Raw genomic sequence first — 17,679 nt, forward strand, 5'->3', positions numbered from 1 at the left:
GTGTCGAGTGGCCTCACACAACTCACTGTCCCAAATTTTGGCAAAATCGGATAATAAATGTGGCTTTTATGCGTCTAAGACCTTAAATCGAGAGATCGGTCTATATGGAAGCTATATCCAAATATGGACCGATCTGAGCCAAATTGAAGAAGGAAGTTGACTGGCCTAACACAACTCACTGTCCCAAATTTTGGCAAAATCGGACAGTAAATGCGCCTTTTATGGGTCTAAGAACTTAAAACGGCGGTTCGGTCTATATGGGGGCTATATCGAGATATAGTCCGATATAGCGCATCTTCGGAATTAAACTGCCAATGGACAAAACAATACTCTATGCAAAGTTTCAGCTCAATATCTTTATTTTCAAAGACTGTAGCGTGATTTCAACATTCAGACAGGCGGACGGACATGCTAGACCGTCTTAAATTTTTACGACGATCAAGAATATATATACTTTTTATAGGGTCGGAAATGCCATTTCATAGGGTCGGAAATACCATTTTGTAAAAATTTCGAAATTTGACTACGACAACCGGAATAAGGGTGAATAATTTAAAACAAAATACGACGAAACCGCATAACTGTAATACGCTTTAGTGAAAAATTCCGCTTAAGTAAAACTTGGTGGAAAGAACCAATCATTTTTGGGTGTTATTCAATGCAACTGAACTCGCCTAAGTGAAAAATAGCTAAACCAAAAATACCGCTTAAATTAAAATATTTTTGCCCCCCAAATTCTGTTTTTATATGAAACTGGCAACGCATAAATGAAAAAGTTATATCTATGAGAAATTATGTGCAATTAGAAAAATTCGCGTCATAAAAAAAATCGTAAAAACCTATTTTGACATTTTGTAAATAATTGTCTCTGACTTTTAAAGAGTTCTCCTGAACATTGCTCTTTTTCAACTTAGGTTATTTCATACGTTATTAGTATGTTGACATTCATTCAATTATGCTTATATCGCTTAACTGGCAGTTAATTTTACTTATCCGAACGACGCTTAACTGAAAACTACGGTTAAGTGAAATAAAATTTTTGAATTTTATCCGGTTTCGACTGTATTAGAAAAAGTAAATTTTATTTTAACCCATTAATGATGAATGTGTAGAAAATACCTAATAATAGAGCTGTCTTAGAAAAATACTAGCTCGAGTTAGGAAAGAGATATACTAATGAAGTTTGGATTGGCATAAAGTGGACGAATGAAATTAGTTAAACAATTTTTTTTAAATGAATGAAATTAGTTAAACAATTTTTTTCCCGTCATAGGGTTGCCTTATATATTTTGGTATTAGGGAACAAAAACAAATATTCATCATCGAAAATCGCTTTATTGTTCTTCAAAAAATATTCCCCATTAAGATTTATACACTTTTGCATGCGTTTGAACCAATTGTCGAGGCACTTTTGCCACTCTGACTGAGGTATCTTCAAAACATGCATTCTGAACGCATCAAACGCTTCTTCAGTTGTCGAAAAACGTTGATGTCTCATTTTATTTTAAGTACGGGAATAAAAAGAAGTCATTTGGAGCCAAGTCAGGACCATACGGCGGATGACTCATCAAATCGATGTTTTGAGTGCTCAAAAATGCAGGTGTTTGAGCCGATGTATGAGAGCTCGCATTGTCGTGGTGAAGAGTGATCCGTCTTCGGTGGATGGTTTTCCTGATTTATTGGAAGACAACCATTTGTTTGACCAGTTGTCTTTCAAAAATCAGGAAAACCAACCGTCGAAGACGGATCACTCTCCTTGCGAACTGTATCTTGATTTCAAGAATACATGGACAGACAGACGGACGGGCATAGCTAAATCGAATTAGGAAGTGATTCTAATCTGTATACTTATGGATGGGTCTATCTCTTATCCTTCTTAGGGTTGTTTGTTTGCAACCCTAAGAAGGAGAAGTTATAATACCCTGTACCACAGTGGTGGTGTAGGGTATAAAAACTTTTTGTGTAAAAAAATTAAAAATGCTACTACGTCAATATATATATATATATATATATATATATATATATATATATATATATATATATATATATATATATATATGATTATACGAACTTTGATCAACATCGGACAAGGGAATCGAGGGTCTGGAGTTAATGTATTTTAAAATCAAATAAAACTAAACTTAAGTAAAACTTATAAATAAATAATAGGAAAACTAAATAAATAACAGATTATAATGTAAAATAAATAATTGCATAGAAACATAAAACATAATAAAATAAAGTTATGAGAACAAAATAAAAATAATATTTTAAGTATTATTTATTTATAAAAATTTATTAAAAATTTAAAAAATGCATGTGATACTTTCGACAAACTTTAAAATAAAGAATAATAACAATATTGAAAGTTACAAAGAAAATCTTCATTTAAAAGAATGTTATTGTATAAACTTTTTTAATTTAAACAAAGTAAATGTCAAAGATTACTGTACAACATGAAGGGACAAACGAACTGAATTTATTATAGATATTAGTAATATTTTATAGAGTTTATTTTTAGTCTGTTTAAATAATAAGTTATTTATTCAAAATTAATATAAATAAAAAACAATATTTTGAAAAAAAAAATTATAATTTTTTTTTATCATTCCCTTTAGTTTTGTCATTGCCTTTATAAAATATCAAAATATCTATTTAAGTTGCTATTACACGACATGTGATTTACACATGTACATGATGTTACTTTCTAACAATACTGTAATCGGCATGTATTCTCATATGTATTGTACTTTTTTATAGTCACATGTGTAAATGTATGTCCGATGAATAATATAAATTTCCATGAACATTCCATTAAAGAATAGAGGATACTTCTCCAATATCAACGTGTGCAGTCCAATTAAAGTTTAAGCTTAAGGGGTTTCCTTATTTATGCCGATTCCGAACGGCATGCCGCATAGCGACACCACTTAGTAGTGCAGTTAAAAAATGGAAATATGCCTCAAAAAGGTAGCCAGGCCAGCATTGGTAAGGGGATGACCATCGCTGAACATTTTTCTGATAGTCACGCAAGGATTTGAACGCAGTCCTCTATGAATTAATGAAATAAGATTTTGCAATTCGAAAGAAATGCATATTTGTTCCAAAACATATTTTTCATATTAAATTTTCGTACGTATCCCACGATGTGTACAACTTTCAGAATTGTCATACATAACAATACATATCCATACAATACCACCCTTATGGACTGTAAAATTCTAAGGCGAGATCGGTTTAAATCGGTTCGCACTTGCTGCCATGGGATTGGTTTCCGCGGTATTTATGTTGAGCAGTCATATGCTCTTGATGTTCTAGGAATTAGGATACAATGTGATGTCCGTTGGTCAAAATTCGAAGATTCGAAAGAGCATTCAAGTGCTTGGGCTTTCTTAAGAGATGAGAAAAGTATTTCACTTCCTCTGATATTCTCAATATTTATACCACCTATATCGGGCCTAACTTAGATGGAATATAACTCCCAATACGAATGTGGAATCGACTTTCGGCAAATATTTTTCCCACTACATACGACTTCCAGAAATTTAAAACAAATGTGAATAAACACTACTCTCTCTTTCCCCCTCTGACTCCTAATTTTCCATTTACCAACGCAATGCATAGGGGACATCTCCTGGTGCTGGTTGCCTTTTATATTTCGGGATTGGACAACCCTTGTGTTGCAATCTGCCAACTGTCAGCTCTATCGTAAAGCTTGACATTTTTAAGGTTAAACGTACTCAGAACGTTTTGACATACGAGCGCTATTTCTGTTGGTTACAGTAACTTAAGATTCATCTCGCCTAAAAAAATGGATTAAATCGTGAACATTTTCGTGCGAATATTTTTTTACAACTTTCGATGTGGATTAGGTTAGGTTGAAAAGAGGGTGCAGATATTAATCCAGCTCATGACACTACGGACATACACCTAAGCCAGTAATCGGTTTGTAGTGCGCTCTAAATAAAAAATAGTAACCTCGAAAAAGAAAATCTAGGTTATGTACAAAATATGGTCAGTAAAAAATATTTAATTGTTTTCCATGCCATTCCCCTAAGTTGGTTCATGTCTGGTACAGTATCCCCACCTAAGTGCCGCTATCTGTTAGACGCGAAAGCCTGGCAATGACAAAAAAAATGCTCCAACGTCTCATCATCTTCCCTGCCTGCCCTACATAAGTGAGCTCGTACTCCTATGTGTCCCGTCATAATACCAATAGCTATACTGAACTCTTTCTTACTTCCTTTCAGTTATAGCATAAATTTCCATGAACATTCCCTGGAAATTTATGCTATAAATTTCACAATATGTAACCCCCCATAGGATTTCATTCACAATCTGTATCCCCCCATAGGATTTTCACCGTCCTACTGACCGTTTCGATGTTCCACAGGGTTGCATGCGCATCCGTCACCCACCCGTCGACTCGAAAGGCTTCGGATGAACCAAGTTTATTGAAGTCCTCTGGCCTTCACCGCCAAATCGTCTGCCATTTTATTCCCCCTTACTCTGTAATCGCCCAGCACCCAAACGATGCGGATTTTACCATCCTGAGAGAAGGCGTTAATCTCCTTCTTACACTGCAAGTGTGTACGTGACCTTACCGACCTGGTTTTTATTACCCTTATGGCCATGTTAATGTTCGTAAAGATGTTCACACTCGATGTCCTTGCGTTAGCATTACACCAGTACCTGAGTTCTCAATGTAAACCCCCAGGCCCACTCTGTCCTCTAGCTTTGATCCATCCGTGTAACATGATCTTCCAGATGGCAATTCTAGGATTCCGTCAATCCAAGACTGTGACGCTGGCAGCAGTGCCTTGCAGTCGCCCTCAAGGTTCATCTCAGGTAACCGATCGGAAACCTCTTCCCTTTCTTCCAGGTTTCCAATCGTCGCCTCGATTGTACTGCGATGGTATGGACTGCTCCCGTCCTCAATCCATTCTCCCATTGCCTTAAGTTTCATAGCCGCTGTGGCTGCCTCACATTTTAATCTGTATGTCAATGGGTCGGATATCTAGAATAGTCTCCAGTGTCCTAGTGGGCGTGGTCCTCATCGCTCCGTCTTTGCCAAGACAACATGTTCTCTGAACCTGTTCTCTGAACCTGTTATATGGTCCTTATGTTGCATTTTTCTCCATAGCAGTCCACCAAACTACTGAGGCGTAAGTAAGTATTGATCTAATCACGCGAGGGAACAATCCTCAGATTCAGGCCCCATTTCGAGCCTACGGCCCGTCTACATAGTGACAAACAGCTATGAACCTTCTCAGTACGCTCCTGAATGTGACACTTCCAATACAGTTTCCTGTCCAAGACAACACCAAGTATTTGACCTAGTCAGATATCGAAATCGTCTTATTAAAGAAACGTGGTGTTTTAAATTAGCCCACTTTCGTCTTCCTTGTGAATAGGCATATTTCAGTCTTCTATGGGCTAACATTGACACCCCTGGATCTAGCCCAGTCATATGCCACTTGCAAGACCCTTTCGGCCCTTATATATACATTCAATATTGCATGAACATTTGACCGTCAAAAAAAATTGTTCGCGTTGGATCCCACACTATTAGTCAATCGCTCAAAAGGGGCTCGTGTCGGTTGGTCGAAAGAAATGCTCTAAAAATACGACCGCGGTGCTTCGAAACAAGTCTATGATATTGTAACAGGTGATGAATCGTGGATTTAGTGTATGAGCCCGAAAGTATACAGCAGTCGACTGTAAGGGTGTTCAGGGGGTCAGCAGTCGACTGTAAGGGTGTTTCAAAATGAGTCAAATCCAACAAAAGTTGCTCGCGCTCGAACACTTCCAAGGAAATGATCACCTGTTTTTTGGGAAAAATTGGACATGTTGCAATCGTACCACTAGTAAAACGCAGAACAGTCTGAGTTCTGAGTGGTACACAACCATTTGTTTGTAGCACCCTTCATAAGTTCCAAGATAAGCTAAGTATACAGGACTTATCTTGATATAGCCCCCATATAGACCGATCGGTAGAAATTTCGAGTCACCCGCAACAGCTACAATGGGATATTTGTAATACGGTTCCTCCCGTCCATTCCTTACCCGACCTTACCCGACCTTATCCAACTTCCTTATGACCCGACCTTATCCTACTTAAATCCATTCCTCCATAGTCTTTAGTCTCTCAGTCACGTGTGGGGCCTTATGTCCGACATGTCCGCTTTTTCCGAAAAACTGAACATGTCGCAATCGTACAAATCGAACAACGCAGAACAGTCAATTCTGAGTGGTATGCAACCATTTGTTTGCAACACCCTTTATAAGTTCCAAGATGGGCTAAGTATACAGGACTTATCTTGATATAACCCCCATATAGACCGATCTAACGATCAATTTCGAGTCATCCGCAACAGCTTCAATGGGATATTTGTAATACGGTCCCTCTAGTCCGTTACATACCCGACCTTATCCAACTTCCTTATGACCCGACCATACCCTACTTAAATCCATTCCTTCATAGTCTCTAGTCTCTTAGTCACGTGTGGGGCCTTATACTTTATAAAAAAAAAATCGGAATCTTCTAGACAATAATGGACTTCACCTTCACTAGTTCGTCAACTTTTATCATATTGTTTATGTTAAATATTAATATTTCTATTTATAAAATAGAATTATTATTGTTGACGCAATCAAAAAAAATGTCTAAGTATGTCACGAAAACAATGATAAAAATTTTGCAAATCATCACCTAAGGTATTAGATCTAGTGAAAACAATTTCTTGGTGCTAGCATAAAAAATATACCCCTAATGGTACTGATCTATTGTAAAAAATGCATTTAAAGTGTTTTTTTCTGATAAAGATTATTCATATTGTTGTTATTAACCGTGATAGATTTTGACAATATACTTCAGTACATCCTAATATATATATGCAATACACTTATATACTTCTTGATAGAGTCCATAAATCAAATTCACAAATCCCCAATTGTTTGTTATCATTTACCTCTTCTATTTTTTGTTGCTAGACTTTCGATTATTTGCTTTATTTGTGGTTGATAGACACTAATTTCCGACATAATAACCAAGATATGAAACCAATATTTATAGAATGCAAATCGAAATTCGGAGCAGACGTGATTTTTTGCCAATTTTCCGAAATAAACATGTTAATAATAGAAATTTTGTAATTAGAAGACGATCACAAATGTATGTGGAAATTAATTAAGTTGTGATGGAGAAGGGATAATATTTTATAACACGTGTAAACATTTGGCAAAGTGTAAATGGGGGCAGAGAGCAACGAAATATTTTGTGTTTGGTAAACAGATAAAATAATCATTCTTATGTCATCATCAATTCGTTAATCTATAATAATCTAATCAACAATGTGTTTAATGATTTATATATAAACTTCACTTACCTTGCAATGTGGATGTGGTCCTTTTGTAATACTTTCCTTTATCACCATCTTTGTTGCATAATTCATCTCAATGTTCTGATACTCTGCATTGCTTTATATTCTTTCAACTGAACCACTGCAAGAGACTCTATCTTCTGAGTCTCAGATTATGGATTTAGAAGTAAATTTTTCAATTCCAACTCAAAGAGTACATTCGAATGTAATTAACATTCCTTGGCAGTGAAATATAATACTCCAGAATTGGTATTAGCATTCGATAGGTCCCTGATAAGTATGAGAAATTCAGTTTTTATTATTGAAGCAACAATCAAGGCACTTGGACATATTGTGACGATTTTTCCATAAGCAAATCAAACATTCCGGGAATTCGGAGGCATATGCGAAGCGAAGGAGCAAAGTCCATTAAAGAAGTTTTCCATTAGATGTACGCAAATCTAAAGAAGAACGTTTACCTTTAGTTATTTCTTATAAAAATAAAGAACAATTTTTTGCCGTACCAAAATTGGAAGACTTTTCTGGTCGTGATAAAGCCCAAGAGATTGGTGATTGGAATCTTGCAACAAGGTGGATCCAATACATGTTTTTGCATCCAATATATTAATTCGGCATGCGTCCTTCTTGAACAGAAATGTGATCGTGACTTCTTGCTTTTCCCATGCCGTCAGCACGTTTTTGAACTGGTTTTGAAATGAGTATTTAAGGCAAATGAGTATTTAAGGGAAATAACTACAAGTGCAGAAATTCCATTATTCAAATAGTTTCAAGAAATCTGGAAAAAAGAAATCCTGAAAAATATAGAGCTGTTGGAAAACGTTATCCATTGTTCATGCTACAGATATTGAGAGACTGATCGAATTTTACCGACTTAAATTGATCCTTAGATACTACAAGAGGGGACTATCGAGAATTAATTGAACATACAATAATAAAGGGTGAATTTGTAGCTATTATCCTTTTGGCAACACTGGTTTAAATAGCTTACGCATGTTTCGTGTTTTGTCAAACATCTTCTGTTTGGTCTATAATTTAACCATAAATCGTCTTACAAACGAACAGCGCTTGCAAATTATTGAATTTTGTTATCAAATGCGTGCTCTGTTAAGAAAGTTCATCGCGCGCTCATTTTTGCTCATTTTTGGCTCAATGTGTACGTATATAAGCAGAATTGTCGATTTTAGAGTGAAGATCAGCCAGAAGCATTGCAAGAGCTACCAATGCACCCAGAAAAAGTCACAGTTTGATGGGCTGATGCCATCATTGGACCGTATTTCTTCAAAGATGATGCGAATCGTAACGTAATTATGAATGGTTAACGCTAGCGTAAGATGAAATCTTCAAAATGCAAGAGCGTATCTTGCATAACATGTGGAGTCAATAAGACGGTGCCACATTCCACAGAGTACGCGTAACAAAAGAATTATTGAGAGGCGAGTTCGGTGAATATTTTATTTCACATTCGGGACCAGTCAATTGGCCGCGTGCAATTTAACGCCTATAGACAATTTTGTGTGGGGCTATGTTGAATTGAAGCGGGCTACACAGACAAGCCCGCTTCAATTGACGCATTGGAAGACAACATTCAAGCATTTATTCGTGAGATACCAGTCACGGTCAACATTTACATGAAATATCCTTCAAACATTAAATTATATGGACCATACTATCGATTCAAATAAATATTTCATGCATATTTTTTTTTGAAAAACTTTCTTATAGCTCTTAAAAAATTTGCCTTTTTTTGGACCCAAAAGAAAGGGTATTAAAACGACCATTTCCCAAAGAAAAGGGTATTAAAACTACCCCTTCCTATAGGAAAGGGTATTAAAACTACCCTTTCCTAAAGGAAAGAGTATTAAAACTACCCTTTCCCAGAGGAAAGGGTATTAAAGCTACCCTTTTTCAAAGAAAAGGGTATTAAAAATACTCTTTCCAAAGAGGAAATTAAAATTACCCTTTCCCAAAGGAAAGGGTATTTAAACTACCCCTTCCCAAAGGCGGGTAGCGTCAAGAGGAGAAGTATAGCATGAAAGGTTCAGTATTTTTTTTTTTGTAATTTTGGGGATCTTTTCTTTGGTTGGGGGTGTCCTCATAAAGACACCATTCATTGCAATGCTTGGTTCTTTAGGCCAATGGTTTTTGTCTAAGTGGTTTTAGATCTTAGCTCCACCAAAAAATCTCCGTTTAGATAGGTAAGGGATTGTTTAGGGATTTGTTACCAAAAAGTACGACGCTTGGTTCTTTTGAAATTGGTTGCCTGCCCTAGTAAAAGAACTGTGAAGAGAACCTGTGAACTGTATTTTTAAATTGAAGAAATTAGAAATAATTTTCCTCAAAACTATTCAAGATGGTTTTAGTTATTGCACTCACGGTCGAAAAAGAAGTTGACCATAAGGTTTTTTATTTTTTTTTTTTTATTTTCGCGACTTGTTTGTTTTGGATTTACTTATACAGGACCCAATTCCCCTGAGTGTCGAAAAGTTCGATATTAAGGTTACGGTTGTTTTTGGAATTTTCAAATTGTTGAATTGTTGAAAAGCCAGTTGAAACCCCTGTAAGAACTTTTTGTTGACTATTATTTGCTGCTAACAAGGCGAGTTATTGGCGCCTTTAATTAACCAATCGCCAACATCAGCGTCTGTTCCCAGGTTAGGGGCGGCTGGAGGCGAGCATTGGATCTTGGAGCAAGCGGGATACATCTGCAATCCCTGGGCCAGTAACCCGCCCCCGGAAAACTATGAGAACTACTATGAGAAACAAAAGCATAGTAAAAACTTCGTAAAATATATGCACCAGTCGTATGAACCAACAGCTGTATGACGACGATAGCAAAATACAACGGCTGCGTTGGCTAGGTCATGTTTTCAGAATGGATGAAGAAGCTCCAGCAAATAAGTCTTTTGAAGGATTTTGAAAGATCAAGTGGTGGGAGACAACTCAAAACTTGGTGTTAGAGATTTTAGAATGAGCGCAGAAGATCGAGGCGCTTGGAACACTATTCTACGTTCGGCTAGTGGAACAAATGTTCTGTCATAGCCAATCAAAGTAAGTATTTATATGTTGGAAAAACCTACCAAAAATTGAGATCAATCTACCGAGAAAATAAAAACCTACCAATGTTGGTAGGAACCTACCAAAAACGTCAACACTGGTCCCAAAAATTAAACACACATTTTTGATTCTGTTTTTTTTGTGGATGATTTGGAAAATAAATATTTAAATATATATATTTTGTTTAAAATCTTGTTTATCAAAAAAGATAGATAATTTCTAATAATTTTGTTTTTTTCTTCTTTATATTCTTTAAATATTTTTTTATATTTTTAAATAATATATTTTCTTTTTTTTTAATAAATAAATTACTCTTTTTTTTAATATAATATTCATAATATTCTCTGTGGGGGTGTTGTAGTGTGTGTGTTTGAGTGTGAGTGTATATATATAATCTATGTATTTTATTATATTTAGTTTTTATTTAATATATATATTTGCAAAGCTAACAATGATTTTTCTGTTAAGAAAACTAATTGATTCCTTTAATGTGTATTTTTTTTTAGGGGAAAAAAATAATTATGAAAATTTTCTTTATTTCTATTATTAAACGTTGAGTTATGTGTATTACCATGTATGTATTTGAAGTAAGTATATGTGTTATTATTGGTTATTTTAATTTGTTTGTATGCTTTTCCTTTTGGTATTAGAATGTAAGTGAGAATGAAAGCGAGAGATATTATATGGTTGTTATAATGGAATTTCTTTGATATTTCCGTGTGAAGACCAGGTTTTGTAGTTAATATTGTTTGAAGAAAATTTAACATCTACCATTTTGTTTGGAGGAAGAAAACAGAAATCATATTAGATTGGTTAACCTTATCTAATTTTATTGCAACATTTATTATATCTGTTTCTAATATCGTTTATTTTTTATTGTTATAATTATGGAAATTTAGAGTAGGAAGTAATGAAAAGTAGGGGTATAAATGCGCTAGTGTGTGTTTAAATTTAGTTGACGAAACGTTTAAAGCATATCCCAAGTCGAAACATTTTCAGAAGTCTAACTGAAAAGGGACTGTTTTCAGAAAATACTTTTATAAATATAAAATTGGAAACTAATTAAAAACTTATATTTATAAGAAAATTTTCTATAACTAACAATGATTTTTTTTAATGTCAATGATTTTTAGATTCCTTTTGGAAAACCTTCCAAGTAGCAATCTTAAATGCCAAAGCGTTATGAAGTTTTTATGAAACGGTGGGAATTGCTTAATAAGCTCTTTTATTCTAATAATACTTGACAATTTAAAAAAAAATATATGTAACAAATATTGGGTTGCCCAAAAAGTAATTGCGGATTTTTTAAAAAAAGGTAAATGCATTTTTAATAAAACTTAGAATGAACTTTAATCAAATATACTTTTTTTACACTTTTTTTCTAAAGCAAGCTAAAAGTCACAGCTGATAACTGACAGAAAAAAGAATGCAATTACAGAGTCACAAGCTGTGAAAAAATTTGTCAACGCCGACTATATGAAAAATCCGCAATTACTTTTTGGGCAACCCAATATTTCCAAAAATAAAAAATTCTTTTCCTTTCTGTAGACGATAACCGCAACATTCGATTCTTTCGATATTTTTAAAATAAATATCGATAGTATGGTTTCGGCCGTCTGTCGAAATCACGCAAACTTTCGAACAAGTAAAGCCAGACGCATGAAAATTTGCAGACATACTTCTCATTGATTGGTCAAATCGGTTCATGTACAGATATAGCTCCAGATTATACTAAGCCTCAAGAGGACGCAATAGTTATCCGATGTGGCTCTTATGGATGTCTCTCTTATGACCGCAAAAAATCTATACTAAGTATGATCCGCATTGGTCCATAAACTAATATAGCTCCCATACAAACAACAACAGATCTCGCGATTGAGTCTTATCCAAATTAGTCTAATCCAAATATATAAGAATCCATGAGTATTTCTTGTAATGACCTCACATTATTCTTCTTTCAATTTTGCCTGTAAGGAGAAATCTTTTATAGAACTTGATAAAAACGATCCATGGTGAAGGGAATATAAGGTTCGACACAGCCAAAGTTAAGTTGCATTAACTTTTTTTCATTTTGCAAATAGTTGAACTTTTTTAATAATATCGAAAGAAAAAATCTCAATCGATATTCTGCCAAAAAAAATATCGATAGTGCAATCGATATTTTGCCAGCTCCAAAAGTAGGCCGATCAGACAATAAGGGCCTCATATAAAACGCATTTAGAAACAGAGTATAGATTCAATTGAGAGTAGATTGGGACTCTGGAATCGAAATTTGTGACCATGCATCTGTAGAGAGCCTCCAAACGACAAAATTATTTTTTTGCTAAAGAAAAAATTTTTGTAAAATTGAGCAACAAATAAACAGTTAAGAATATTTACTATAGACATCACATGATTTGATAAAATTTTTTATAAATATAATTATTTATATAATCTACTGTAGAAATAAAATTTTGACAGAATTTTTATAGAACATTGCGTTGACAAATTTTTTTAAAAAATTAAAATATAAAATCAATCAACATTTTTAACAACAAATAAAATTTAAAAAAAAAAAATTATTTTCTATAAAATTATGATGTTTTTTTTTAAATAAAAGTTTGAAATTTTTTCTAAGAAATAAAACGTTGACAATATTTTCATCATAAAATAATAGCAAAATTTTGATAAATTTTTGTAAACTGAAATTTTTAAAATTTTAAAATAAATGTATATATTTAATTTTTTTAAATATTTTTTTTTATAAAATTATTTTTTAGAGGAATATTTTTTATAGAATTATTTTTTTATAGAAATATTTTTCATAGAAATATTTTTCGTAAATAGTATTTTTTACACATTTTTATAAAAAAAATTTCCTTTTTTATACAATATTTTTTTTATAGAAATATGATTTATACTCAAATTTTTATATAAATAAAATTTTAATAGTTTTCTACTAAATTGTAAATAAAATTTTGAGACAATTTTGTATATAAATAAAATTTTGAGTAAATTTTCTCCAAAAATAAAATTTTGGCAAAATTTCCTATAGAAACAAAATTTTGACAAATTTTTGAAAAATTGGAATTTTTGCAATGAGATTTTAAAGCCCGTGAGCAACTTAAAGGCAAATACCTGAACCTGAAATACCGTAAGTCCTCGCAATAAAATGGGCTTCCGTATCATATTGCTTAAAGTTGAGGAGTGTGAAACGGGGACCGAATGCGCTCTACTCATATCACAACTGGATAGGTAGTAGTTGGGGACTAAGGTCAGGGACAGCCTAATGAATTTAAACTGGTTGAGTTGGGCCGATTCTCACCGAGACCTAGATAGGTGTGTCTACACGGTATGGTGGAGAAGGTACAGGGTATTGCGGCGGTGCAGATATCGGGAGCGAGGAGAAGTTGTCCGTGAGCAGCAATGAATGCGATACTTGATCGGAGGCCTTTGCATTTATATTTGGAGAGGGGCGTTGAGATCTACCCTTAGACTGAGGGAGTCAGCGAAATGGCGCTCTTTGAGCTCTGATCTGTATGAGGCTCATCGCTGTCACGAGAAGCTAAGCTGCCAGATACCGTTCACAGGTTACGGACAGTGGAATGCCCCATACGGAGTAGCTACAACGGCAGTCGCGGATAATCAGCGGTATCGAGCGGAGTTTCATTGAGAGGCCGGGCCGCACTAGCGAATGCGAATTTTGCCCATGAACATTCCACTAAGGAATAGGGACAAAATTCTCACATATCAATGAGTGCAGTCCGATTCAAGTTTAAGCGCAATGATAAGGGGCCTCCTTTTTATAGCCGAGTCCGAACGGTGAGCGGCAGTGCGACACCTCTTTGGAGAGAAGTTTTACATGGCATAGTACCTCAAAGATGTCGCCAGCATTAGGAGGGGAAAACCACCGCTGAACATTTTTTCTGATGGTCTCGCCAGGATTAGAACCCAGGCGTTCAGCGTCATAGGCGGACGAGTTATTGGCGCCTTTAAATAACCAATGAAATGGCTGTTGCGGACAATCATCGGTATCGAGCGGAGAGTCGTAGTGAGAGATCGGGTGACACCGGCTCTGGCATAAATAACGAGTGCCTATGATGCTCCATATGACGAGACAAATAATTTGCTCCTTTAAATAACCAATGGTGACTTCAAATAAACTTTGGAGCTTGCAAACCTAGCTTGACAAGGATCACCAACTCCACATGAAAATGTGGCTACAACAACAATAATAATGGAAGGCCGCTGCCGTGGGACAACTACGTTGCATTGGGGACTCGACGGAATATGTACTGGGCGGATCTTTCTTTAATGGCGATCCGGAGGTTTTTCGCGGGGAGGGAGCTATGGGCTGGGGGCGTCCCGCCCTTCTTAGTTCCCTCTGGATTAGTCCTAGTTGGATAGGTCAGAGTTTTTTTTGCTGAATTCCTAGAAATAAGAGAGTCGCATAGACTTCTCGAAGGGTGCAGTGTCTTCCATGCAGAGGTTTTTGCTATTCTCAGGGTTTTGAATGTGAACCTGAGTCAGGGGTGGTGGCCCAATCAGATTGTCACAATATATGTGGCCAATCAGGCGGCTATGGAAGCCCTGGCTGCAGGTAATGTGAGATCGAGGCTTGTCGGGAAGAAGCAAAGAGCGTCTCGTCCGTTTGGGGGGCTACTGACAGATTGTGCTGGGTTCCGGCCCTGCATGGTGTGGCGGGGAACGAAGGGGCTGACAAGCTGGCCAGGTTTGGATGAACTCTGCGAATGCGACACTGATGGTGATCCCCCTTTGTGTTGGCTGTTTGGGATTGTGGATGCCCAGTATGGCGAATGCGTGGACTTGGAGTAGACTGGCGCTTTGGGCTGCAGAATTGCCAAGGCCATGTGGCCAAGGTACTTCGCTGCGGGTCATCTGAGATCGAGGCATGTCGGGAGATGCAAGAAACCTCTCCATTTGGGGGCTGCTGTCAGATTGTGCTTGGTTCCGGGCCATCAAGGGATGGAGGGGAACGAACTAGACAGGTTTGGATCGCGGTTGTAGTCTGTAGATGCGATGCCGATGTTTAACCCCACTGTGTGTTGGCTGTTTGGGATGATGGATATCTACTATCGCGAATGGGCGGACCTGACGTCAATTGGCACTGTTGGCTGCAAGGTTGCCAAGGCCCTGTGGCCGAGGTACTTCGAAACGAGAGTGTTGATTGTCCTTGAGCTGGTTGAGCGCGATCGTGGATTGGTGGTGGGAATCCTGACCGGCCACTGCGATGTCAGATCGCTGACACCTAGATGGGATCAGAATGACGGGGATTTCTGCAGGATCTGTGGGGATGAGTAGCAGTTTGCCAATGCACCGCGGTGCTGAGGAGAAGGTGTATGATTTTGGGTGAACACCTTTTCTCTTCAATAAGTTCTCTACGGTCTATCGACACACGAGTAATTTTGGACTTTTGTAAGTACGAACACAAGTGGTAAAGACCAGTGAATACAAATTTGAGTGTTATATTCGATTTTTCAATAAAATGTGTTTAAAAAAATCACCCTTTAGAAATAATATGCTTGTTTCTGTGAGGATTATGTATAAGGAGCCACAAAACAATTTTCCAAAGCCATCTGTGAAGATTATATAGAAGGAGCCATAAAACAATTTTGGCCTAAAAATTCCAACGCCATCTGGATTTTTGCTCTACTGACCTAGTACTTTCACCTTAGCTCCCCAACCCGTAACAACTAATGGTTGGTTAAGGCATGCAAGAAAATTTTACAAAAGTTTCTATAAATGCAAATCAGACATCATGTTGCTTAAAATTTTTGATTAAAAATATTTCTACATGTTTTTGAGAACACACACTGTTATAAAAATGGGAAAAAAGGAACTTTGTCTAAGGAAAGTCGATAGAGAGAGGGAGATGATAGACAAGCAAGATGTGTCGTAGAAAGGGATTGAGATAGAGATAGCTAAGCTGGATTTGATTTTAAAACAAGTAAAAGCGTGCTAAGTTCGGCCAGGCCGAAACTTATATACCCACCACCATGGATCGATTTTGTCAAGTTCTTTGGCCTATATCTCTTTATAGACAAACAAAGGATAATGGATGAGAATTGCTGTGCTGTTCAGGGCCATACTTGGCGCAGTGGTTGATGGTCAAACCAAAACACATTATGCAAAATTTTACAGAAATCGAATAATAATAGAGCCCTCTAGCGGCTCAAGAAGTCAAGATCCGAAGTAAATTTATATAAGAGCTATATCAGATTATGAACTGATTTGAGCCATACTTAGCACAGTTGTTGGCGGTAAAACCAAAACACTTCATGCTAAATTCAGCCAAATCGAGTAGTAATTGAGCCCTCTATCGGCTCAAGAAATCAAGTTCCGAAAATGGTTTATATGGAGCTATAACAGATTATGAACCTATTTGAACCATACTTGGTATAATTATTAATGGTCAAACCAAAACACTTCATGAAAAATTTCAGTCAAATCGAATGGTAATTGAGCCCTCTAGCGGCTCAAGAAGACAAGATCCGAAATCGGTTTATTTGGGAGCTATATCAAATTATGAACTGATTTCAGCTATACTTGGCACAGTTGTGGATGGTCAAACCGTAACACTTTTCAGCCAAATCGGATAATAATTGCGCCCTCTAGCGGCTCAGGAATTCAAGTTCCGAAATCGGTTTATATGGAGCTTTAATAGGTTATGAATCGGTTTGGAGCATACTTGGCAGAATTATTAATGGTCAAACCATAACACTTCGTGCAAAATTTCAGCCAAATCAAGTATTGCGCCCTCTAGCGGCTCAAGAAGCCGACCTGCACTAATAAGAAGTATTAATGCAAAATTTCATCAATGCCATACTTGGCATAAACCAAAACACTTCGTGCAAAATATCAGCCAAATCGGATAATAATTGCGCCCTCTAGCGGCTCAGGAATTCAAGATCCGAGATGGGTTTATATGGGAGCTATATCAAGTTATGAACCGATTTAAACCATACTTAGCAGAGTTGTTGATGGTGAAACCAAAACATTTCGTGCAAAATTTCAGCCAAATTGAGTGATAATTCTAGCGGCTCAAGAAGAATAACCAATTTGAACCATACCTAGCAGAGTTGTTGATGATCAAACCAAAACCCTTCATCCAAATTTCAGCCAAATCGGATAAGAATTGAGTCCTCTAGAGGCTCAAGAAGTCAAGATCCGATATCGGCTTATATGGCAGTTATACCAAAACATGAACCGATTTGGCCCATTGACAATCCCAACCGACCTGCAC

The sequence above is a fragment of the Stomoxys calcitrans genome, chromosome 4 (genome assembly GCF_963082655.1).
Source record: "Stomoxys calcitrans chromosome 4, idStoCalc2.1, whole genome shotgun sequence".
NCBI classification, from domain to species: domain Eukaryota; kingdom Metazoa; phylum Arthropoda; class Insecta; order Diptera; family Muscidae; genus Stomoxys; species Stomoxys calcitrans.